Raw genomic sequence first — 26,888 nt, forward strand, 5'->3', positions numbered from 1 at the left:
ATACACAGTATATGAAAATAAGTACCACATATGTCTTTGTAAATACTTTTTTCTAGATTTTTGAAATGAGCCAATAAAATAAATATAGATCTCATTGTAAGCATGATCAAAGCAAACATTTGAAGACCACTGTATTTGCATGCAAAATAGCCAAGGCTGAAGATACTCATAAAAACTGAAAGTCAGTTTTCATCTATTTTTCTATTTCTTGAATACCAAATTATGAGACATCAGAATGTAGTAACCAGGCAATCACAACGAATGCTTTAATGATATCAGAGCAGGTAGATTGCTTACGTTATCAGTAGGTCGAAGTCAGAGTTTGTACTGAATGTTACACATCTGTACATCACCTTGATCAGTATTTGTGCCCTGAGGCTATCTTCTAACTGCAACTAAGGTTACATACCAGAAACTATTTTTTCTGTTTGCTAGCTGCCCCAGGTATCTTCCAAAGTGACAATGGAGCAGAGTTCACTTCAACTTTTTACCAGAAAGCTAACGATATTGTGGAAATCTCACCCGCCACAAGGATCTAGAGAACCTGTAAATGGGGATATGTGAACAAGCTTCTACCAGCCTAGAACAGGTCATCTTCTCTTAGCCTGTAGTCCAGGGCACCAGGAAGCACAGCTCCATGGTTGGTGCCCAGTTCTTGTTTCCTTCGCCATTTTCCAGTGTGTGCCCTCAATACCACTAAAGGAATCAGTGATTGACCAAATCAGTCTCTCTCTGCTTTATAGGCAGGAGAAGACTGAACAAGGTCAAGTTATAATCATACCTGCCAGGAAAGATAACTGACTAGTAAAGAATTTACATTGTACTGATTTATAAGACACATAATCAAGTTGTTTGAAGCATTTTTTGCTGTCACATTTCTTGATTTAGAACTCTCTGCAGCTGTTCACCACACTTAGGCTAAAATAAAAGTGCTCTTTAAGTTGCAGTATATGTAATAAAATTTGGTAGAATCTCTTTATCCTTATGTTATTAGTACTAGTGATACACTTTACAGATACATTTTCAGTTCTTCCGGGAACACTTTTTGCTCCAAATGTGAACTAGAAAAGATGCTAAGTATCTTTCAGTTTCTGTTTCTAAGTAATACAAGGAAAAAGCAACAGTCACCTGTCACCAAGGCCAAATGTTGTGATGCTCTATGCCCATTGTGATGCTCTGTCTGAAATATCTCTGTCTCTTAATACATTTAGTTTAGGAAAGTAAGAAGCATCTGAGGTCACTGGATGCCATTGTGAAAATGTGTAAAGAAAGGGGTAAGTAACCTGACCGTCAAAATAGTACCACCCTAAGAGAATTCACGACAGCATGGAAAATATGATTTTCTGATCTATTGTACTGCATGGTAAGTACAGTTAATAATAATGTATTGTATATTTCAAAATAGCTAAAAGAATAAATTTTTGACATTCTCACTCCTAAATTGTATTAAGAGGTGAGATGCTGAATATGTTAATTAGCTTGATTAAATCTTTCTATACTTTGGTTCAGGGCCAGGATTCAAAGCAAAACAAAAATAATGATGTCCTGAAAACCTTAGAAACTAAGATTTTACTACTCCTTACAGTTTTGGTTTTGCTTTGCCTGCAGATTAGCATTGAGATGTAAAGTTACTAAATAACCACATTCAGCATTTTGAAAATGGTTTTTTAAGGCTGATTCTTCATAGCCACAGTATCCCATTATACCCAGCAACCAACTATATTAATTATTTTTGAATTTTGGCTATTTGTGAAAATGTGTAAAGAAAGGGGTAAGTAAACTGACAGTCAAAATAGTACCACCCTAGGAGAAGTCCTAGTAACTAGACGTGAAATAACTTGCCTGTAATAAAATTCCCTGGAGCGAAGAAGAAAAGGACCTTGTACAACACATTTTGTACACGGCAAAAGGTCAAATTACATCTCAACATGACGCTACTCAAGGTGACTTGGAGTGAATTAAAAGTTCAAATATGATGGGTAAAAATTTTTTTAAAAGGAAATTCAGCAGAGTATTTATGTGGCCTTGAGGTAGGGTAAATTATTTAAAAAGCACAATAATATTGATCATAAAATAAAGGTTAATAAATTCTGCGATGTCAGAATTAAGAAATTCTGTACATCCAAAGGTCACTTAAGGATAATGAAAACATAAATTATACTGCAAGAAGGTGTTTGCCACATATACAACTGACAGTTGATTATTAACATGCTTTAAAAGATTTCATAGCGATAATTGAGAAAAAGAGAAAAAACTGAGTAGAAAAAATGGCCAAAACAATCACAACATTTTACTAGGCAGGCATTGCAAATATCCAGTAAGTATCTGAAAAAATGTTCAACCACATTAGTAAACAAAGAAGTGAAAATTAAGATATTAATGAGATACTATTTTATATTTACTGGGCTGTTAAAAATAAGACTTTTGATGATATCAGAATTTGTCAAAAATACAGGGTAAAATAATGCTTTATACATTGCTGCGAAAAACATAAAAAGATGGAAAAAAATGGCCAGGTACAGTGGCTCATGCTTTTAATCCCAGCACTTTGGGAGGCCAAGGTGGGTGAATCACGAGGTCAAGAGATCGAGACCATCCTGGCCAACATGGTGAAACCCCATCTCTACTAAAAACACAAAAATTAGCTGGGCATGGTGGCATGCGCCTGTAGTCCCAGCTACTTGGAAGGCTGAAGAAGGAGAGTCAGTTGAACCCAGGAGGCAGAGGTTGCAGTGAGTTGAGATCATGCCGCTGCACTCCAGCCTGGTGACAGAGCGAGACTCCCTCTCAAAAGTTAAAAAAAAAATTGAAAAATTAACATTGTAACATAAATTTGATATGTGCATACTCAGGATACAAACATTTTGGCTCAAAATACAAAACTTAAAGAAACCTTTGTGTTTGTGCAACAGAAGACATATACAAAAGTATTTATAGCAACACTGTTAGCTCTAATGAAAAACCAAGCCAAACCAAACCAAAACCTGAAACCAACAAATATCCATTGGCAGAAAAATGCGTAATAAACTGTGCCATGTCAATCAAATCAAATATCTAGCAATGAAAATAAATTACCACTATTTCCAATGATGAGGATGAGTCTTATAAATGTTAAACAGTATAAAGAAAAAAAGCAAATGCTGAGGATATAATGTATGGCATCATTTTTGTAAAATTCAAAACCAAGCAATTTCTCTCTTTCTCTCTCTTTTTATATATATCTTTATGTGTATGTATGTATGTGTGCATGTATGTGTATGTGTGTATATCTGTATACATATCCATCAATATAGAATTATAATCACCAACTTTATGATAGTGATTACCTAGGGAAATGCTGGGGAATGAGACAGTGGATTATACAGGTATTTTTAATATTGGTAATGTTTTAGCTCTAAGTCTAGGTAAAGGATTCAATAATGTTTATGTGATTAAATTATACTTAATCACATATATATTATGTATGGAATTATATACCAAAAGAAATCTTGTTATAAGAATTCTTATAGCTGGAAGAGGAGAAAGAGAGTCAGCGCCAAAATGATGTGATGTGAAACTGACTGGGTATCTGCTGGAGGAAAAGGGTCAAGAAAGAACCAAAGAATGTGGGCAGCCTCTAGAAGCTGTAAAAGCAAAGGAATGGGTTTTCTCCTAGAGCCTCCAGAAGGAACACAGCCCTGTAGACGCCTTGAATTTAGTCTGGCAAAACACACTTGCTTCTGACCTCGAGAAGTGTAAGGTAATACATTAGTGTTGTTCAGGCCACTTGCAGTATAAATATTTTTAAAGTTTTCTGTATGTTGTGTTTTTCTGACATCTTAAAAAACCCTTCTGGCTGAGGAGAGACTACCTCTCCCAGTGCTAGTCAAATTTCAGAGATAGCAGAGGGCCCAGCCTGGAGCACATCTTGAGTAAACAAACTAGTAAGCTCAGAATCTTCCCTCCTCTATCAGCCAGTGCACCCGGAAGACAGTGTTCCTGTGCCTTAGTCATCTCTGGGCTAGGAACCAGGCAACTAGAAACCATCTCTAGAGCCCAAATCCTGGCAAAATTATTCAAGCTAGGCAACCCTAAATAAACTGTCCACCTTTGCTTTGCCTGCCTTTGCAGCGGAAACCCCAATAAAGGCTGTGGCTTGAACTTTCATGTGCCTACCTTCTGCCTCCTGACCACCATGATGTCTTTCTCACATGGTCCTGCATGGGATGCTGTGCCTCTTGTTTCTAGGACCTGTGAGTATAATAAACTGTGTTTTTTCCTGAGTCTCCCTGTTTCCTCTGTGGCCACGCCTGACTGACCATCTCATAAAAGAACAGAAACACCACTAAATTTGTGGCAATGTGTGACAGCAGCAATGGGAAACTATTATATCTTTTTGAACTGATTTGCATACAATATTATTACCAGTTTTTGAAGACATCTCTAAAACAATAGATTTTTTTGGCCAGTCATCGGAGAGGGTAGAACACTTAAGGCAAATACCACTGGATTCATAGCCAGATGGAAAAAGTAATCCAGAATTCTTTTTGTTTTAAAAAAATCCTAATCAGAGATCTTGGCAAGTTTCAAAATGTTCAGAAAATAACTCACCTATGTCAAATAAACAAGAATGAAGTTCATACTCCCTACCAATGTTTCACTGGTTTAGCTGTATAAGCTTTTACAGTTCTGAAGTATTGTACAACATAGGTTCCCATGCGTCAGGAAACAGAGAATACCGACACCCAATGGTGCCATAATTGCTACTAACATCATCTCTATAATATCCCCCCATATTGCCTATACCATCTGCTCTGTGAACCCCTCCACAGGGAGGATGGTCGTCTGGGGCCACTGATTCTGCAGTAAAGGCCCATTGGGAAAATGTCTTTCAATTCTCTAAAGCAACAGGGAAGAAAGTCATTTTATAAGAACTATTTAGAGGCTTAAAAGGTTATCTTAAATCTCCCTCTGATTTCTCCATTATCCATATGTACAATTATTCTCTTAGAAAAAAGAAGATTTTAAAATTCCCAAATTTTTTTCAAAAGCAATCTAATTGTGTACCAGTTCTGGAAACATACAATTAAGAGGGATTGATTAGAACATAAAATGTGCTGGATCAATTAAATAACACTCTTCATATCTCATTTAGTAACTTCTGTGTAAATATAAGATTGAAAATTAAAATACTAGCAAAAACAATACAAAGCTATATTCCATTAAGCATACTACCCATTCCGTACACTCGAATGCAATAATTTCTGGAGAGGTAAACTTAGTTCATGGAAACACTCTTCCAGAAGTTGAAAGAAATTGATTCAGTTTGTGAGTGCCTCGATTTAGGTGTAAACACCTACAAAGGGCCAGTACTCCCAGTAGCTGCTTGCTGTCAATGAAAAGTAGTAATTTTTGTTGCTCTTGAGTCGCATGGTAACAAGTTATTCTCCCGCTAAGGTGCTGCATAGCCGTGCTCCACAAGCCCCCATTCATCCACCAGCCCCTTCTGTCTTTGTGCTCACTTAATACTTCTACTCAATTCTCCTTTGTCTGCTAATTGTATGACTAATTTCCATCCTAAAAAAAAAAAGGCTAGATAACCAGGTGGACTGCACTCTGTCCTTCACAGCAAGTTTCTACATCATTTTTCTGCCCGCTTCTCAGCTCCTAAGCTCCAATTCACTCCATTTTGCGTTATACCCACTAGGAAGAGGAAGCTTATCTCCTAGTTTAGATAACATGGGCATGGAGGTCCATTAATACTTTTGTTCATGACCTGAAATTTGCATCACAAATCCACTCATTCCAACAGAATATTCTCTCTGGATTGATTTTATTGCTGCTTGATGTTAATTACACAATTTGCATGTTAAAATAAACATAATCATTTACACATAAGACATTATTTTGCATTTTGTATATTTATTTATTTATTTATTTATTTATTTATTTATTTATTTATTTATTGAGACGAGCCTTGCTCTGTCTCCCAGGCTGGAATGCAGTGGTGCCAACTCTGCTCACAGCAACCTCCACCTCCCTAGTTCAAGCGATTCTCTTGCCTCAGCCTTCCGAGGAGCTGGGATTACAGGCACCTGCCACTGTGCCCAGCTAATTTTTGAATTTTTTAGTAGAGATGGAGTTCTGCCATGTTGGCCAGGCTGGTCTGGAACTCCTGACCTCAGGTGATCTGCCCACCTCAGCCTCCCAAAGTGTTGAAATTACAGGCATGAGCCACTGCACTTGGCCTCATTTTGTATATTTAATATGTGGGTATCTGTTTACTATTATTTTTGGACTTTCACTAAACAATTGTTCTACTACTGGAACATATGACTTGGCTCCTGAAACAGTGAAAGTCTCTGGGGAAATTAAGTATCATTTGGTCTTTGGAACATTCTGTTACCAATCAACACTACAAATGCTCTTCAAATCAGAATTCTAAGAATTTCTTCCCAGTAATGGGAAGAAAATATTTTGAAAAAAGTTGAGAGATACTTCAAAATTTTGAGATGGATAATAGTGTCATAGAATAATAATTTTTTTGAAGACATTCCAACTAGTGTGTTTCCTTAAATGTCTGATGTAAACTGTATTCTATTTTGTAAATGTGTGTTTTTAAAATTTTAAAAATCGTGGTCAAATACACGTAACATTTATCATGAGAGATGTTTTATATATTAACAGTATTACGCAGCCATCACCACCACCACCTAGTTTCATAACATTTTTTTTCACCCCAAAAGGAAATCCTGTACCCAGTTAATGTTCTCCTTTCCTCCTCCTCTAGTCTCTGGCAACCACTCATCTGCTTCTGTCCCCATAGATTTGCCTACTCTGGATATTTTAAATAAATAGAATCACACTATATGTGACCTTTTGCATCTGGCTTCTTTCACTTAGCATAAGTTTTTACAAGGTTTTATGGTGTATTTAAGAACACAGAGGTCATTTGTTTGTAGAAGCATGAAGGGCCTTATTGAGAGAATTATATATGTAAGGTAATATAGTTTCAGAGATACATTTTTGGAAGTGAGTGCTCTATACATAATGATGTATATGTACATGTATAAGCCATCACAATGCCTGTATATATGTATTATACATAAAACCCACGGGAATCCACAAACATCATAAAAGATGAAAACAATAGCTATCTGTTAAAAAAATGATACTAACTTTTGGGCATAAAACTAGATGCTTTAAAAATAATTTAGAATTGAAAAAATGATAGTAAAATTTGCCCTGTATATAAAGTTTCAGGATCGAACTGATGCTTGTAAAGGCCTAACAGCTTCATCTTGCATACAAGTACTTTTCATGATAGCAACATCTGACACTATCAGGGTTTATCTATTTACCTCCCACCAATCAGTGTTTTTTTTTTTTTTTTTTTAAATATCATATGTAATTTGGGACTAATGTTATAGAAATAACAAAGAAAAAAAGATTTATTTTGGGCCTGTGTAAGATCAAATTTTACCAAAGTAAACAAATTATGTGAACCAAGTTTGTTTACCTCAAGTGTTTCCAGTTTAAAGATATCTAGATTTTTAGTTATACACACACATATTTAAAAATTTAATCTGTTTAAAAGTTCACACTTCCCTTCACACTTTTAATGAACTATTAACATGTAGTAGCTTGGCATTTGATAAAAGATATGGTTTAGTAAATAAGAACAAAGGAATAGATATTATTGACAAAAAAATTTGTTGTATTTGACATTTGTCCTCAGTAAGAAAACTGAACATGTAAATATAATTATTTCAATAATTATTTTCAAATTTTTCTGAATGCTAAGGCATTTTTTTTTTTCTTTTGAGACAGTCTCTCTCTGTCACCCAGACTGGAGTGCAGTGGTGCAATCTTGGCTCACTGTGACCTCTGCCTCCTGGGTTCAAGTAATTTTTGTGCCTCAGCTCTAGGTAGCCAGGATTATAGGCGCCCACCACCACGTCTGGCGAATTTTTGTATTTTTAGTAGAGACGGGATTTCTCCATGTAGGCCAGGCTGGTCTTGAACTCCTGACCTCATCAGATCCGCACACCTCAACCTCCCACAGTGCTGGAATTACAGGTGTGAGCCACAGTGCACAACCAACCCTCATGCTTCTTATCACAGTTTGACATTTTAACTGATACTTAAATTTTCAGAAATTTAAACCACTTATTGTCTTCTGGGAATTTTTTAATTTGTGAGGGCTTATATGCCATATAACTATGAAATGTGAGAGGTTAAAAATTAAAGGGAAAATGTTCCACTTTGGAAGAATTTTAGTTAATGAAATATTATATGTCAAAGAAAAAATTAAATTGCATTTGGTTTCTTTCTGAGCAATCCAGATAATTCTTAACTAGTTGTTTATTGATTTGGAGACTGGCCAAGGAGCTCTGTGGAGGCTAAGTGTACTGTAAAGCTGGAGAGGAATTAACTTCTTTTAGAAACCATCACTGAATATTGCTGCCTCATTTAGGATAGCTCTTGACAGTAACAGATGAAATGTTTGCTTCATCTGCAACAAATAAAATTTTAAAATCCACAATTCTGGCCGGGCGCGGTGGCTCACGCCTGTAATCCCAGCACTTTGGGAGGCCGAGGCGGGCGGATCACAAGGTCAGGAGATCGAGACCACGGTGTAAACCCCGTCTCTACTAAAAATACAAAAAATTAGCCGGGCGCGGTTGTGGGCACCTGTAGTCCCAGCTACTCGGGAGGCTGGGGCAGGAGAATGGCGTGAACCCGGGAGGCGGAGCTTGCAGTGAGCCGAGATCGCGCCACTGCACTCCAGCCTGGGCGACAGAGCGAGACTCCGTCTCAAAAAAAAAAAAAAAAAAAAAAAAAAAAAAAAAAATCCACAATTCACTCTAACCTAAAGACATACACAACCTAAATACATATATAACCTGTAATACATATACAACCTATTAAAATCAGAATTAAAAGAAAAATGTAATAAATCATTAGATATTTTCTACTTGGGCAGAGAACACTACTCATTTTAATATTTCTACATTTACAGGTATTTGGATTTATGCATACATATTTATAAGTATTTGAATGTAGGGTTTCATAGGCAAAAGATGAGTTGCAAAATTTTGGTGTGTTCTTGCATCGCATACAAATATTTGGTAACCTGTGAGTATTACCTTCTATCTGAGCAAGTAAACTTGAGGAAATTCATATTTTGTTGAATGTAAATCCTACTGTAGGTTTAGCATAATGTTGCAGCTGAAACTGTTAGAAATACTTAAGTATGATTATTTCATTTCCATATTATAGTTTTGATCTGTTCTGAATCTATTGATATTTCTTTTCTCTGTACAATTAGCTTGCTATTTATACTCGAATACTTTCATGACAGAAAAATTATTTGAAGTGATGAGAGCACATGGACTAAATTAAGCATCTTTACCAATGGTGTATCGTAGGACAAAAACAACAGCTGAGATCTCACTGATTTTCATTAGGCCTTTTGCTATCAAAATAACTCAGCATGACATATAATATACTGCTTACTGCAAGTGACACCATCTCATAGACAACGTCTCTTTTATGGTGGCAGATTATTTTCTCTCAGGGACTATGCCCATATACCAGCTAAATACCACTGAGCAACTTCTGTTCAAACAATGTGGAAAAGGCTTAGTAAAGCCCTGCTCAGATCTCTGGCTTACAAAAATCATGGCATGTAATAAAATGTTTGTTTTGTATAAACCACAAAGTTTTGGGATAGTTTGCTATGCAGCAACAACTGGAATAGAACTAAGAAACTAGAAGTGGGTGCTGCTCTAAGAAGAAAACTTAAAACATGTTCCCTTGACTCTGGGACCAGGTAGCAAGAAGTAGCTTGCAAGGATTTGAAGACATTGTTGTGATGGCTAAAGGAATGAGAAGGAAATCCTTATTAGAGGAGAGAAAAGAAAATCCACCCCTACATTGTGGGGCAGAAAGCTTGACAACTCATTTCAGTAATGTAGAAAACAGAAAATGCAACTAATGAGCTGTTGCATTTGGCTAAGAATATTTTCTGGTAAATTCCAGAAAAATTCCACCTCACTTTTTTGTGGGCTCCGGGTAAAGATCTTCTCAAGGATGTGGCTACGACCCTGTGCCTATACTTCAGAAATATTAAAAATGTGCCTCATAAATGTTCTCATGTAGATTAAAAAGTTTCTAAGAATCATAAGAACATTATCTCAAAGAATCTTGATTCCCAGCCCAAGGTAGAGAATCATAGGAAGCCCACATAAATGTTAAGAGAATTAGACTAGTAGAAGCACCATTGGCTTCATTTGAAATGGGCAGGGACAGTTCAAAATGTAAAGAGCTTGCAAGGTTCCCACATTTCTATGAGCAGGAAGTGGTATGAAAAGGCTACTTTGTAGCAAATGTGGCTCCTTTTTACAGAAAAGGAAAGATAACTCAGAAGGCAGAAACAAGAGTCCACATGGTCAAGTCAATATCCACATTTTCTGTGAGCAGGACTGGGCCTTAATAATGTAACTGGAAGGATATGCTTTCCCAGGCTTCAGAATTGCTATGAACCAGTGACTACAATGTACTTCCCATCACCCCTTCCCTATTGAACAGCAGCATGTTATCCCCATTGCAGTTTTCCTATTCTGTATCACCTCTGTAAGCTGCCTTTGTGTGGGACAGAAAACTTGTTCTTAAATTCACAGGCCTTTTGATCAAGAGGAATCATGAGATCCACACTTTGGGAACCTCATTTGCACTTGCGTCTAATTTAGTTGACACAATTCCAGACTTCAAGACAATGCTACAGTGGGACAAAAAAGCTGGGGTCTTTAGGAAGGGGTATTTATGTTTTGCATATTGGAAGAACTTAAATAATATCACTAGAAGGCTGACTGTGTCAGATTAAAGATGTCCTGTGCGTTGTAAGAATTCTCAAAGCTTTTACCCTGTCTCTTGAAGTGCTCTGAGACATAGCTGGCTGCCATGTCAGAAGTAAGAAACCCCTGAGAAACTACACTGGAGGAGCCACATGTAAGAATCTGGTCAACAGTCCCAGCTGGGTCCAGATTTCCAGGCTTCCTCACCAAGGCACTAGGCATATGAATGAAATCATCTTGAAGACTTAAGGCAAGCTGATCCTCCAGCTGAAACCAGAGAGTTTATACCAATGACAAGAGGAGCAGAAAAGTTACCCAGCAAATCCCTCCCCAAATTCCTGATCCACATACATGTGAGACCTAAGAAAGCTGGTGTTGTTTTAAGCTATTTTATAGTTAATGTTCCTGATTTAACTTGTTTTAAAATTCAGATAGCGCTTACACATAGAGCTGTACAAATGCAGAGAGATGTGTAACCACCATCATAGGCAGGTTACAGACTAGAGCTCACACCCGCAAATATTCCCTGTGTTGCCCTTTTGTATTGAAACCATCTCTACACCTCTTCCCTCAAAGCCAGTGATGGTTTCAGCCTCATTGTTTTGCCTTTTCTAGAATGTTGTCTAAACGGAATCATATGATATTTAACTTTTTGAGTCTGGCTCCTTCTTGACTTAAGTTATTATGTGTGTCAGTTTATTCCTCTTAATTGCTGAGTTGCATTCAATTGTATGGGCGTGCCACAGGGCTTATTCATCCATTGATGGACTTCTGGTGTTTTTCTAGTATTTTGTGATTATGGATAATGCTAATGTATACACTTGTTTACAGGATTTTATGTAAGCATACGTGTTTGTTTCGCATAAGTAAATATCTAGGAGTGAGATTACCATGTCATATTAAGTGCATGTTTACATTTAGAAAAAGTTGCTACACTGTTTTCTAGAGTGGCTGTGCTATTTGCACTTCCATCAACTATATAGGAGAGTTACAGTTTTTTTGCACTCTTATCAGTAATTAGTAAATTCAGATTTGTTTAAAAAAATAATCTCACCTTTTCTAATATGTGTGTAGTTGTACTCATTGTGGTTTTAATTTGCATTTAAGTAATGGCTAATGATGTCAAGTAGCATTTTCTGCCTATTTGCAATTCGTATACCTTTTTTAGTGAAGTGTAACAAACATTTAAATTGCTCATTAAAAGTATTGTTTTTATTTTACTATTAAGTTTTTAGAGTTCTTTATAAATATCCTTTGCCAGACATGAGATTGGCAAACTTGTTTTTTCACAGCAGATAGCTTTTTTTTCCCCTTCTATTAACTGCCTCTTTCACAGAAAAAAAGGTGTTTAATTATGATAAAGATCACTTTATCCATTATTTATATTTCTTAAATTGTGCTTTAGGTGTTATATCTAAGAACTCTTTAATCCAAAGTCACAAAGATTTTCTATGTTTTTGTTTTCTTCTAATTATTTTATAATTTTAAATTTCATATTTCTGTTTGTGGTCAACCATGAGTTAATTTTTCTATGAGGTATGAGTACATATTGCAGTTCACGTTTTTCTTCTGCATAGTTGACAAATTATTCCAACACTATTTGTTGAAAAGATTAGAATGCTGTTTTCTTATGATGCAGAACCTAGGAAGAACAGATTTAAACCTGTGTGAGGCAAGAGGTTATTTGTTCACACCCGAGTTTTGCTCATCTTTGAATCCAAATATATAAAATGTTTTTTCTTTTGCTCAGACACATAGAATAATTTGCATTTGCTAGAAATTCCCTAGCATGGTTTTTGTGAGAGTAATTATTAAGAAACAAAAAAAGTCAGGTATGACAAAACACAATATATCACAACAATTTTGTTGTTAAAAGAAAGAAATTTTAAAAATAATAGTTAAAATTTTAAGAAATATTATTTGTTAGAAAGCTGGCAAGCTAAAATTGAATCTGTAGTTCAATATTTTACATCAGTGGAAGCTGTGTGAATGGGTATTGACCAGGGACTCACCTAATTAATTTGAGGGTAAGAAAATGTATTATTTGATGTTTTTAAAAAGCTATTTTAAGAAACATAATTTGAAGAGTAGGAACACTAAAGCTTGCTTTGAGTATTGTTCAGAATGAAATAATTGTATAACATGTTCTGCAATAACTCTGGTACTAAAATTGTCAATAGCAAGCAATTTAGTCCTAATATAAGTAATAAGAAATAGAAGCCCCAGAAAGGAAAGAGAATTGCAAAAATATATTGCATTCTGAATCAAATAGCCACTGGGCTTTTACAGGGCAAGACACCGCCAAACTCATGGAGAAATTTAAGACGGAAAAATCTCTCTCCTTTGTTTCTGACGTTTACTTTTTCTTCAGTGTTTTGAGAATAAAAAGAAGATAGATGGAAATTCAGACTTGCAATACGAGCCATTTGCAAGTTGTAAAACTCTTATGATCTCAGCAGAAAAATGACAGCTTTTAAAGCCTGTTCCCTGGTGTTTCATCACCTTTCCCTGAAGGATATAAATTATTGGAAGATAATTGCCATGAATACATCATTCTTTTTCTTGAGATTCCCTCGTCCTTGTGAAACTCAATCTATGTCCCTAGGAGCAGAGTTGGTGGAGAAGGATGATACCATAGAAGAGAGATGCAAAATTATTGAAGATCCATTCTGTTGGCTTGTTTTGTCTTACTTTACCCTTCCCATTTAATAGCATCAAGAAAGGACAACCTATTTGATTATAGAAAACTCTGTATCTGTTGTGGAATACCCATAGCTGTTGTGGAATAAAAATTATTTCAAAAGGAAATTCAGAATTAAGCTATTTCCTCTTTTTTAGTTTAGTCTTACAGAAAAGTTACAGAAAATAAAAGTTTCTGTAAATCTTTTATATGGCTTCTGCTAATGTTAATATTTTATATATCCATAGTAGTTTTTGAAACCTGAAAATTAACATTGATACAATACTATTAACTTACCTGCAGACCTATTTTGAATTTCACAAGATTATGAATAAAGAATTCAAGATTATAAAATTGAAGAATCTAATATCCTCTAATATCCCTTTTTTTCTAGTCTAGGATCTAATCTAGGATCCCACATTGCATTTAGCTTTTAACTCAGTCTCTTCTAATCTGTGACAGCCATAGTCTTTTTTTCTTTTTTCATTTTTTTCAGGTCCTGTTAAGGACCTGAAGGATACCAGCCAGTTTTTGAAGAATACCAGCCAGTTATTTTGTTGAATGTCCCTCGGTTTGGGTTTGTCTGATGTTTTCTCATAATTAGATTGGTATTATTCCTTTTTAACAAAAATGCTGCAGAAAGGATACTGTGCCCTTCTCATTGCATCATTTCAATAGCACATGATGTTGACTTGTTTCATGGGTGATGTTTAGTTTGATCACTTGATTAAAGAATTATCTGCCAGGATGATTCATGGTAAAGCTAAAGTGAAGCTTATTTGGTACTATTTGCATGATATTTTAGTTTTCCTCCTAACCCTTGCATCTTGATTGATTTCAACAATTCTTATAGATATTTAGTGCATTTTTGAAACATTTCATAATTTCTAAAATTGAGATATTACATACAATAGGTGTTTAAGTTGAAAAAAAAACCCACAAATAATGTATCTTAGAAGTGACAGCTCTGTGCCTGGGTTTATGAGTACAGAACAAGATCCCCTCTCTTCATCCATATACCACTGCGGCTGCAGCTGTTGCTATTGCCACTATAGGCTGGAGCAGGCAAGCCAGAGGGCCGCCAGTCTGCAGCTGTGAGTGGTGACTATGTCCCCACTAGTAGCATGGCCTTTGTGCTTGGGCTCACAAGGGAAGAAGAGAGTTCTTCCCTACTCTGTATGGTGCTGTGGTGCTGCTGCCATCAAAAGTAGGTAGGCCTGAGAGCTTCGTGCTGGGACTATAGTTGGCAACCCAGTACTGCAGCCACTGGCAACACCAGCGTGTAGTGCTTGGGACACAGAGGGTTATAGTGCCACTGCCACCGCCATTGCCCACATCACACTGGATGCTCAAGAACCTGAGAACCCACTCACCTATGTGACCTGGGACTGCCATTACTGGCATCAGAGCAAGCCACTTGGAGGACCAAGAAGAGGCCTGCCTGGTCCTACTGACACTGGTGCTGGTGTATGCTGCCCTGGGAGCCCAAGAACAGGCATATTCAGTACCCTGCTACCACCACTGGGACCAGGACCTAAAGACTGGCCCACTGGCATCTCTTTCCCCAGCAAAATTTAACCATACCCTCCACTAGTACCTGTACCCTAAACTACTGAGAAAATCACAGATACCACCAATGCTGTTTATAGTCAAGTAAATCATACAAAGATTGCACAACAGTATGCACCCAGAATCAAAGCCAAAGGTTTCTAACCAATTGAAACCATTGATACATATTCAGGAAAAAGTCATTCCTCGTGAACTCAAATAATTGTAAGAAATGACTATTACACCAGATACGTAGATATCAACATAAGGACACCAGAAACATCAGAAACATGATAAAGCAAAGAAATATGACACCTTCAAGGCAACACAATAATTCCTTAGCAACAGATCCCAAAGAAATTAATGAAATTATGAAAAAGGAATTCAAAATTATGATATTAAAGAAGCTTAGTGAGATAAAGAGACTTTGAAAATACAATACACAGAAATCAGAAAAACAATTCAGGATATGAACGAGAAATTTACAAAAGGGATAGCTATCTTAATAAAGAACCAAACATAAATTCTGTAACTGAAGAACTCCCCGAATAAAATGCAAATACACTCAAAGGCTTCAACAATAGACTGAATCTAGCAGAAGAAGAAACCACAGAACTTGAAGACAGGTCTTTTGAAATAACCTGGTCAGACAAAAAAAAAGAAAAGAGAATGAACAAAATCTTTATGATATATGGGATAGCATAAAGCAACCAAACATACAAATTATTGGTATTCCTGAAGGTGAAGAAATGTTAAAAGGGTTTGAAAGCCTATTTAGTGAAATAATGGATGAATACTTCCCAAGTCTAGCAGGATATTTAGACATCCATATACAGGAGGCCCAGTGTCCCCCAAAGAGATACAATGCAAAATGGTCTCTGTGACACTTTATAGACAAACTGTCTGAAGTCAATGGCAAAGGAAAATTCTAAAAACAACAAGAGAAAAGCATCTAGTCACCCCTAAAGTAGTTACCATCAGACTAACAGTAAGTATTTACTATGTATTTTCATAGATTTAGGTCTTCCATTTAAGTATACTTACTATGTATTTTCATAGTTTTGGGTCTAACGTTTAAGACCCATTTAAGTGCTGACTTTTCCCTATAAAAAGGACATTGGTCTTGGCAAAGATTTTATGGCTAAAACCTCAAAAGCATAGGCAACAAAAACAAAAATAGACAAATGAGACCATATTAAACTAGAAAGCCTCTGCAAAGCAAAATAAACAATCAACAAAATTAGGAGATAACCTGCAGAATGGGAGAAAAATATTTGCAAGTTACTCTTCTGACAGGGGACTAATATTCAGACCATATAAGGAACTTGACCAACTCAACAGTTAAAAAAAAAAAAAGTGCCAAATAATCCCATTAAAAGATGGGCAAAAAACATGAGTATATATTTCTCAAAAGAAGACACAGAAGTGGCCAACACATATCTTAAAAAAGTATTCAACACCACTGATCATTAAGGAAATTCAAATGCAAACCACAATGAGATATTATCTTATGCCAGTTAGAATGCCTATTATTAAGAAGAAAAAAATAACAGATGCTGGTGAGGATGCAGAGAAAAGAGAACTCATACACTCTTGGCAGGGATATAAATTAGTACAACCACTATGGGAAACAGAATGGAGATTTCTCAAAAAACTAAAAGTTGAACTACCATACAATCCAGCAATCTTACTACTGGGTATCTATCCAAAGGAAAAGAATTCAGTATATCAAGGGGATACCTGCACTTGCATGTTTATCACAGCACCATTCACAATAGCAAAGATATGGAATCAGCCTAAGTGTCTATTAACAGATGAATGAATAAAGAAAATGTGGCATATATACACCATGGGATACTGTTCAGCCTAAAAAATGTAAGAAATAATTTCATTCTCAGCAACATGGAAAGAACTGCAGGTCATTATGTTAAGTGAAATAAATCAGGTATGGAAAGACAAATAGTTCACCTTCACACTCATATGTGGGAGCTAAAAAAACTCATGGACATAGAGAGTAGAATGATAGATAGCAGAGACTGGAGAGAGCAGGTAGTGGGAAGAGAGGGTTTAAGAGAAGTTGGTCATACACAATTAGATAGAAGAAATAAATTCTAGTGTTTGATGGCGGGCAAGAATGGCTATACTTAACAACAATATCATGTATATTTCACAGTAACCAGAAGAGTTACTAAGACAGTTACCAGTAACCAATACTATTCCTGAGTTACCAATACCAATATCTGATGCCAATATTTCTGATACCATTACATAAAAATGATAAACCAATGTAAAAATGATGTATGCCCCAGGTACGCTGACTTGAACACTACACATTCTATGCATGAAACAAATACTCACATGTACCCAATAAAGATGTAAATCGTAACATTAGTTTGGTGCAAAAGTAATTGTCATTACTTTTAATGGTGAAAACCACAATTATTTTTGCAACAACCTAATATATCAACAAAAGAGGGAAAAACAGTGACAGAATCTAAGGTTGACATGTACTCACAGGAAGAATGAAGTCTTACAATTAAAGAATATAGGCTTGTCTGTGTTAAACTCAGAATTTGTTTTTTTTTTTACATAATTATAATCAAACTACACATACAATGGATCGTTTTATGATGTGTTCTATTATTGGTCACCAAGTATTCTGGCTTCTGCCTTTGTGCTTCTTTCCTTGACGATGAATTATGTATCTCTGCTTTGCTGTACTCAGGAGTGGCCATGTGACCTAAGAGGTAAATATCAAAGAATTAGACAATGAGGAGGTAAGGGTGATGGTGGAAGAAGTAGTCGAGAGGGGAACAGCAAATGCAAGGAACAAATGTGAGATAAAATATTGCATACTCTAAAAAGTAAGAGTTCAAAGGGCATGTCTGAAATGCACAGTGGGTTAGGAGATGGGGTGGGGAGAGAATTCAGTCTGATGACTTAAGGTGAGACAGATTATATAGGCTAGTGTAAGCCATGGGAATTTGAATTTTGCTCCAATAGGAATTACTTGAGAGCCAATGAAAGAACAGAAAAATGACAAGTTCTTATTTGAGTTTTAGAAAGATCCAGCGTAGTGATTGGGTGGGCAGTAAGGTAGGAACAGAGTTAGATTCTGTGACAGTTCCTGTCACAACAGTGAGAGATGATCCGCAGAGTGATGAAAAAGTGACATATTTGGGAAATATTTGGGGGGTAGAATGGCCGTGCCTTTGTAATTCTTTAGGTATTGTGCTTAAGAGAGGAAGAAATAGGTCCTCAATTTTCTGGCTGACTCAATGAGATAGCAAACAGGTGAAGTAGATTTGGATATGATGAGCTCCAGGAATTTGTACAATTGAGGAAGATAATCAGCTCAGATATTTGAAAAACCAACTTACTGATTAGACTACTGTGTCAGTGTACAGTTAATCTTGCCTTTAACGTTATAGCATATACATATGTTGTTCCAAATACTATGTTTCAGTGTTATTTTGGTTTGTTTTGTACTTCCCCAGGCCTTTCACCTGGAGACACTTGGGCTATAGCTATTGATTGAACAATTACCACTATACATGTGCATGGCCATAAAGCCAAGGGCGAGGATAAATGTACATAGAAAACATGTGTGTAGCAAAGGCCGTGCCTCTGATTGAACAGTAATAATGGCCAGCATTCAAGAAATAGAAAGAAGATAATAGTGCAAATAGATTTGGGAAGGAGTGGCCAGAGAGTTAGAAAACCAGGAGATGGTTGAATCAGAAAAGCCAAAGTAAGACAGTTTTCAAGAGCATAATCAACAGTGGCAGATTCTACAAAGATGTCAAGAAAGTTAAAGCTTAAGTGGTTCATTGTTGTTATTGAATACTTTGGAAATAATAATTTTAGTGAAGCGATTGGTGAAAAACCAGGCCTAAATAAGAGTATTCAGTAAGAAATTGAGGGAATAGCATCAGGTACAACCATTTAAAGTAATTTGGCTATGAATAGAAAGAGAAATATGGTAATAACTAGAAATAAACAAATCCATGGAATGCTTTCATTTTAGGAGGGTAGCTAGCAAATCAAAACATCAAAGGGAGAGGACACATAAAGAAGAGTTGAAATACATTGAGTGTGGTCCTGGAGTAAAAAGGACTTCAGAATTTGATCCAGAAAAAATTGGGAACTAATCTTATGCAAAAGGACGGAAATATGCCTCAATGTATCAGCAGGAACATTATACCCAGGTTAAATTTTAGGTTTGGTGGCAGGTAGCTAAAGGTTTCTTGTGTTCTTGTCTCTATGTTTTCTGTGAAGACAAAGGTAAGGTCATCTGTTGAGAATCAGAGGACAGGTTTGGAGGTAAGGGGTAGGTTTGTGTGGAAGACTAGCACTCACCCTCCATTTGACCTGTCTTGTAAACTGTCAGCCAGTATTGCAGAAATTAGAAAGATAGAAAGATATTAAAGCTAGGGACCTTGATGTGATTTCTGTTTAGTCAATTACATGCACTTGTGGGAGATTGAGACAAAGCCATGATCTCCTCATTCTGAGTTTCTACTTGCAACTGGAGTTATGGGATTATAGTATCATTGAGTTTTTTCCACAGTAGTGTTAATGGAGTTTCCCCGTCATGTCTTTAGTTTCATGATTGTTGAAAGAACAAATGTAAATTATCTAGTAATAATTATAATTGTGGCTCAGTGACTGTGATTGTTTCTCGATTTGTAGATTTCAGCAGTGTGTTCCTGGAGCCAACTGTTCCAGTAGCAGCCTTCCCAATTCCTGATTTGGGCAAGGGTAGCAGCTTTGCTAACAAGCCAAATCTGTGGTATAATCCTCCTCCCTGAGCTTTCCAGTACTTTTATAAACATCTGACTCCCAGAAATAAATTCCCTTCTGTGAGGTGGCTGGCATGGTTTCTGTTACAATCACTGAACACAACTGGATCAATCTTTGCCCCAGAGAAGTTGTGGGAATAGGAACTTTGTACTGTTCAGTTGCCCGATTTGTGTTTGAAGGCCTGGCATATCTGAATCCATTAAATGACAGGATACTGGAAGTACACAGAAACCTGCGGCAAAATCACCTAATTTTTTTTTTTTTTACCTATGGCCACCTGAAATGAAGTACATGATTTTGCAAACCAAGTATTGAAAGCCATAGCAAAGAATAATGTCACAAGCTTGAGGGAGTCAGTGACTGAAAAATGGGTTGCCTGCTTCTGATTGCATTAGGGAGCTCAAAGAAAAAATAAAATCTGGCGCAGAAATTTAAATTCTCATATATTAAGGCATGGTCAGAGAATCGGGGATTTTTCATGACTCTTCGGAATGTGTATCTTATCTCTTGTACCTTCATGGATAAGAATGGTGTGGCTGAAAACTAAACACCACATGATTAATTTGTGGACTATAGACTAAAAGGTACGTTATATTCACTCTCTTGCAGAGTGACATATATGAGTGTTAGCTCCTTGGTTAGGAAAGAGTAAAAGTTCAAATATTAGAATAATAAAATTAGGAAGATTTAGAAAATTCTAACAAAATCTAAGACTCTTGTGTTAGCAGAAGCAGCTCCTCCTCTCATGTATGATGAGGATGGGGTATACCTATTTTTCTTATATCCCACCTCAACCTTCCATCACTGCCCTCATTGAGTAGATCTCTGAAAGCAGCTAGAAAGCCAATTATAGTCAATCCAAGGAGGAGAAGTCTTGGATCTTAAGGAAGTGCTAGATTTTACCATTTTTTTGGTGCAGAAATTGTTATATGTGGAATAGATTCTGAGAGTGCTAGACCATGGCTTGTGAAACAAAATTTTAGAATTGGCTAAACTGATTGCTATAGGTCTGTTTACAGAGATTCTAGATGCTGTGTATTAACTCAGATAGCCAGGAATGGCTCCTATGGGTTTTTTGACTGACTGAAAGCTGGGCCTATCAGGGGACTATGCTGAATTATGTTTATATATTACAAATTTCTTAGTCTGTCATATAGGAGATATCCAAATACATAGAAAATAAGAGACATAGAAATGAATTTAATATGTATCCTCATTTAATTATCTTTTCCCAGCTATGTACCCTAAGAGGGCCCATTTACCAAGGGATTAAAATCATATTAGTAAGCGAAAGGCCAGCATCTTAAAAAAAAACATGCACTGTGATGGCTGTCCTCTGTAAACTGAAAATATTGCTCCCTGAAATGAACTCCCAGATTTCAATAGTGATAATTGCCAGGGTGACAGATAAAAACTTAGCAGTGCTTAATCCAAGTAGCAAAATGGACCCTGTTATCATAAATGGAGCAGTTTTGGAATGCTATTCATGACATGTAAATCTTAGTGATCTTTGACTGTGGATGGTTGCTAATGAGGTTAATAGGCTTGAAATAAATGGGTAGCTCATTAAGGAAGATCCTACTTGTTTTGAATAATCAAAATAACACTGGGAAATAAAGGGCCCAGGACATTTCTAGGCTGGAAGCTTTACTGATAGATGAATTTATGATCTTCAAGTTCTTAGGGGAAGTTTTCAGACAAAACTTAAGAGTGTCTCATGAAGAACTTTTATATAAGATCAATCTATGACATAGTTTCACAACAAAGTTTACCCTGATACCAGCTAACCCAGAAAAAAGAGAAGCTTGCCTATCTATCTATCTGTCTATTTATCTATCTATCTATCTATCTATCTATCTATCTATCTATCTATCTATCTACCTACCTACCTACCTTCCTGTTACCTACCTATCTACCTACAATTTTTTAGTAACTTACACCTTTATAGAACCTTTTTCTGGTTAAAGCATGATAGAAACATCATAAGTATGGTGTGCATTTCATAAAGAATTTGTTACCATCGAAGGAGACATAAAGAATGAACTCTATGGTAAATAAATACTTTGAGAACAATTTTATCAAATAATGAAAGACAGGATGCAATAATGATTTCATGAGTGAAATAAAAAGATAAATATAATCACAGCAGAAAAAGAAAGTAATATGGCCCTTGTGTCAGATGTGGAAGGTAAATGTGAAACAAGTCTGAATGTACTTATAATTAGTATACATGTTTGTGTGCAGGTACACATGCAAAGTTTAAAAAATAACATCAAAGAATAAATTCATACAAAAATAAAAGAGGATATAGTTTGATCTCCAGTTTATAAGTATTACTAATTTTGCAAATAGCTAGGGGCATAATCATGAATCCCTTCCTCTTCAGAATACCCAGTGCTCTTACCATTATATGACAGTATTGCTGTTACGTAGCCCACTGAGCAAAGAGTACAGAAATATTACTCTTGGGCAAGTTTACTCATTAGTACCCTTGTAAATATACACTTTAGAGCACACATTATTTTCAAAGAGGACAGTATGGTTCCTGAGGGAGCAAAAATTGGTTCTTGGTGGGTGAAAGAATGCTCACCCTTTTAATGTATAAGTCAGAGATACATACAGAGTATATAAATAAATTTATAGTTCATCTGAAGTACTGAAATTTCATGGGGAGGGCAATTAGGGGAAAGATGTCTACAAAGTGTCTTTAGGGAGGCATAATGAAAAAAAGTGTTTGAGAAACACGGCTTTAGGAGAAACTAAACAGAAAAGGGATGCAAAGCATAGTCATTTCTTTTTATGTCTGCTGTCAAATTTTGATTAATCATCTTAATCTTATAGTGCATGGATAAGGAATAGCAATTATCTTTATAGCTAGTTATAATATGAAAAGAAGTAAAGTATATTTAGAATCAGAATTTTTAGCCTTTTTAGTAACTGTTTCTTGGGATGTGTATATAACAAGCATACGATGTAGGGCATGTTAGCACAGTGAGTGATCATTGAAAAACGGAGTGAGCAGAAAAACACAAGAGAAGCTGATGCAATGTAAGAAATGATGCTCATGGGGAGAAACAGTGAAATGACAACCCAAAGCAAACAAAGTGACTTCCATCAGGGAAAGAGGTTAAATTCCATCTCAGCAGCTCAGAGAGGCACCTGGCTCTTCTCTTATTACCTCTGGTAGAAAGTCTTGTGACAGTCCGGAGGCTTCCTGAGAGACTGGAAGTGAAACAATGTCACAGTCTAGTATCATTAAGGGGTGGAGGCAACTCCACTGGAGAGAGAGAGAAAGGGGTGGGTATGAGTCCTTATAGGAAAAGGTAAAGAGTAATTCTTCACTATTTCAAAAGTTTGAGGATAGAAGAGAGTCCCAGAAGCCCTGAAAGACTTAATGGAGAAGGAAGCACTCCCAAATGTCTTCTTACCTTAGGAGGAAATTAACACTTCATTAATGTCCATAGTAAAGTGAATGGATTTTGCAGGTGAAGGTTGCCCAGGATTTATCAGTGAATATATTCAGTGAATATTTCAGTTTAATTAACATTAAACTTAATGTTAACATATGTTATAAGTTCATTTTTGTTAATTATACCTCTTAATATAACCTTGTGACAAGATTATTTGTCTTATGCTTTATCTAGCCTCTGGAGTGTTGGCAATATTCCTAGAAACTACTAAAATTTTTGAAAAGATGCTGCAGATTAGAGTACTACATTTGTGCCAGTAAATCTATGTTTCTTCGTGTTCTCCATAGAACAAATAGCTTATGTTATCAAGCCTCCTTGATGAGATTGAGAATAACTTCTCTTTTGTTTTAAAACCAAATTTTAAGAACTAAATTCATTTTGATATACATATGTCATTGTTGAAAAGGAATCTTGCAGTTTCTAATTGACTTCCTAATTAACCAGGAAAGCTCAACTCTTGAGTGCATCTGTTCTACTTGACAGGACACTTGTGGCAGAGCCCCAGGTTCTTGTCAGTCTGACATGTTCGAATCCTTCTGAAGCAGTTAGTTGGCTTGTTGTTTTGTGGGTAACCTCGAAGTCTCATCGCAGCAACAGAAATATGCCATTTGACTGGTCCAGAGAGCTTCAGTGTTAATATTAACTCACACATCTGTCAGAGATTCAGCCTAGGAGCTGAAAAGCTATCTGCAATTTAAATTGGTTGCCAAAAACTTAACACTAATTGACATGCTAAATTCATAACTAAGTAACACATTATGACTAGTGCCAGTCATCTTAGAGAACACAATTCCCAATCTTGCTGCCCATTTTATCTTTAGAGGCTGAAATGACATTTTGGAGAGGATTCTTTCAGAAAATCAAATTCTCTTAGAAAAATGTGATGATGAATATTATGAAGATGAATAGCATTGCTATGATCTGTTCATGATAATCTGATCAGTTCTATGTTATGAGAAGTGGCCAAGAAAAGTGTTTCATTGATCTCTATGATGCCTTCCTCTAGAGAGATCCTTGACCAAGTAAGAGTCATTTTCCACTGCAAATTAAGAGGAGACAGAAAAGAGAAGAGTTGTATTTGACACATATCTTTGCCATTACATTTAACTCTATAATCTTTATTTCTCTTTCTCAGCCCAAATATTTCAAATGCCTTAAAAATGCAATTGACCTTTTAATTTACTTATCAAAAGGAAGCTCTACAATGATATACAGTCTAATAAGGGAGATATGTTATAGAGGTGTGTGCCTGATGACTCTCAGGATACAGATTTTTTTTCTGTTGTCACGAGCACCAGTTTCTCCTTGGCATTTCCCGCCATAGAATTGGAAATGTGCCTTTTAACATTGTTTTAACAACATTCTAGCACAATGAACAATTGTATTCTCTATGGTATTCTGTATGAGAATTTTACCTTTGTGAACAGGATCTGTAGACAGACCCTTTTTGAGCACAATGATTATAAGGATGATCTGGTGGAAGAATTCATTAAGCAGAGATTTATTCATATGTCTGATGGGGTCACCAAAGTGTATAACATTCATGTATACTTATCTTTTGCAAGCATCCCCATAAATAAGCCCATTTCTGATTGATGCTTATACGTGATAGATCAGAGCACATTCATGCTGCCAATCACTGGTTACTCATGCATGGAATTAAAAATCTTCCAGATCCATGCCATTTCTATACTTGGTTTGGCTTTACCTATTACTCAAAGTAAGAAAAAAAAGAGGAGGAGGGTAAGACGTAAACAGATATAATTTTAACATTAAAAAGATAGCAGGATACTTTCAGACTGTTCCAAAAGAACTGAAATACCATCAATCTAATAATATCCTACATGAATATTGTTGAATTTGTAAATATGAATGACATAGCAATAGTCACTGAATGCTATTATGGTACTTACAAATAGTGAATAAATGTACCTTTATAATAATTTAACTCATTGGCATTGGATACAAAGGACCAATGGCACATTTTAGGAAACGTTTACAAAAGAACAGAAAAAAAAAAAAAAGGACTTTCCTTCCAATTACACACATTTTACTTCAATTGTGATAAAAATTACTGTAAAACCTGGTCTATTTCTGAAATAGTTACACCCTAATATTTTTGATTTTGATTTTTGAAATTATTCTTGGATCACTATAAGCACTATATAAACAGGAACTCTAAGTTCTTATCACGGAGACATCTCCATAATAATTTCAGCATTTTTCACAAAATTATCTTGCTATAGAGGCATGAAAGAGCAAATGCTTTTAGAGGAAAGATTATAGAATTACATGGAAAGATTTGAATAAAAAAGCCAAGTTCATTTAGGCTACATTATCCAGCATTAACTTGATTGTACAATTAGCTGCTTAACTCATATTTTAGAGACTGTAGCGTTGATTTATGACAATGATCAGGACTCAGAATGCAGAAGCAGATCATATTGCAAAGCAGTAAAAATGGCAGTTTATCCCCTTGTGTCAAGAACACAATAATGAAGTTCTCTTTTTGGAAAAAATTAGTCTTTTTTGGCCAGAATAAATACATGCTTACATATATTCGACAATATAAACTTAAGAGCTACTTTATGCTGAGCATGTTGCTAGCTGTTAATGATATAATGAGGAGCATATCAGAGAGAACTGTTGCCCTATGGACACTGTATTACAAAATTTTAAATAAATATTCATGGCTTTAAACAAAATATTAAAAAAGGAAAAAGGATACTTAAAAGTAAATTGGATGATATAATAGTATGTCATTGAAGTATGATGTATTAGCACAAGGACAAAAGGCAATTCTAACAAAACCAAATCAAGTAGCACAGGAAAATATCATCATAGATTGTGAATAAATTGCCTTTATGTAAGTCATTAAATTATTTGCAGTGAAGGAATCTAAAATGGATTGATATGAATTATAAGATATTTGGGATGTTTATGAATTTCCAATAATTTATTTACCAGTGGCAATTCTTAAATGTAGAAATATAAGAGATAGAAACACAGAAATATAAAGAGATATTATAGAAGCTCTGACAGAGAGATTAAGGTATAGAGAAAACAATCAGAATATACAGTGTAGTAGGCTCTGCCAAAAGAACAAATGAAGAGACAAAAATGAACTATTATTATTCACAGATGATAAACATTAATTATAAATTCAGAAAGCAGCAAAAATATCTAGCAGAACAAATAAAAATATACCCATATATAAACTAATTTAAAAAACAAGTTAAAGCCAAATTACCAGTAAGAATAATAAAAATGGAAACATTACAACGACTTCTCATCTTGCAAGATAAAATGTGGTAACGATGTGTAAATAATTTGACGAGGAATGGAAAATTTCATTGAAAAATAAAACTATTACAAAAGTGATGCTAAGAAAAACTGAATAGTCTTATATTTCAGGAATGGAACTTGTAACTTAAAACCTTTACACACAAAAAATGACTGGCTTAGATGGCATTACTGGTGAATTTTAATAAATACTCATGGAAGAAATAACAGTTCATCAATTATACATGAACTATTTTAAAGAGTAGA

General features: G+C 35.7%; 1 protein-coding gene across 1 annotated transcript in view; it reads right to left on the reverse strand.

Annotated features, from left to right (window-relative positions):
• The window catches only part of GLRA3 (glycine receptor alpha 3), a 173,897-nt gene that overhangs the window by 78,976 nt on the left and 68,033 nt on the right, over positions 1–26,888 (reverse strand). The gene's annotated exons all lie outside the window — the stretch shown is intronic.

The sequence above is a fragment of the Macaca mulatta genome, chromosome 5 (assembly GCF_049350105.2).
Source record: "Macaca mulatta isolate MMU2019108-1 chromosome 5, T2T-MMU8v2.0, whole genome shotgun sequence".
Lineage (NCBI taxonomy): Eukaryota > Metazoa > Chordata > Mammalia > Primates > Cercopithecidae > Macaca > Macaca mulatta.